The sequence below is a fragment of the Mustela putorius genome, unplaced genomic scaffold (genome assembly GCF_011764305.1).
Source record: "Mustela putorius furo isolate JIRA1106 unplaced genomic scaffold, ASM1176430v1.1 tig00001854_pilon_pilon_pilon, whole genome shotgun sequence".
Taxonomy (NCBI): Eukaryota; Metazoa; Chordata; class Mammalia; order Carnivora; family Mustelidae; genus Mustela; species Mustela putorius.
The window spans coordinates 169,583-170,191 of record NW_025421889.1 but is presented as its reverse complement, the minus strand read 5'-3'; positions in this window follow the sequence as shown (position 1 = coordinate 170,191).

The window sequence follows — 609 nt, the reverse complement described above, 5'->3', positions numbered from 1 at the left end:
CCGCATGGAGCGAAATGCTCTTTGCCTGGGCATCCTCTCTGCCTGAGAGGGAAGCGCGATTGCACCTGTGGAAGAGCCTTAAGGAAATGACACGTTGTTCACTGCGCTCCCCAGGATCATCTGTGTAAGGTGCAGCAAGCTGCCGAGGGAGAAGAACAAGAGCCGTTGGCCTTCTGGTTTGAAAACGGTTGCGAAGCAGGAGAGCCGGCCCTGGCAGGCACAGCGGCCGGTGGCAATACAAGAGTCACCGGCTCCCTGTGCAGAGAGAAGGAAGCCTGGCTGCTAAGGAGACAGGAGGGGATGTGATGGGCAGGTCGCGTGCTCCACTGTTAGGAAGGAGTCTGGGGTAGAAAGCATGCCTGTCCTGAGCCTCTGGGCCCAAAGAGATAGCAGCTCCTTGGCCACCTGTCCCTGGCGAAGACATGCACTAGCCACCAGGCGCCTACGCTGTACTCGCAGAAAAAGCTCCCTGAAATAACGGGGAGTCAGATGCCGTCTTCCTCCAGGATGTGCAAGCTTGGAGGAGGCACGGGGTTGAAGGGAAAGGAGTGGGGACAGTCCCCTAAAGCTCCCTATTCAGTGCACGGGCCGTGTGCAGGGATCCTGTCC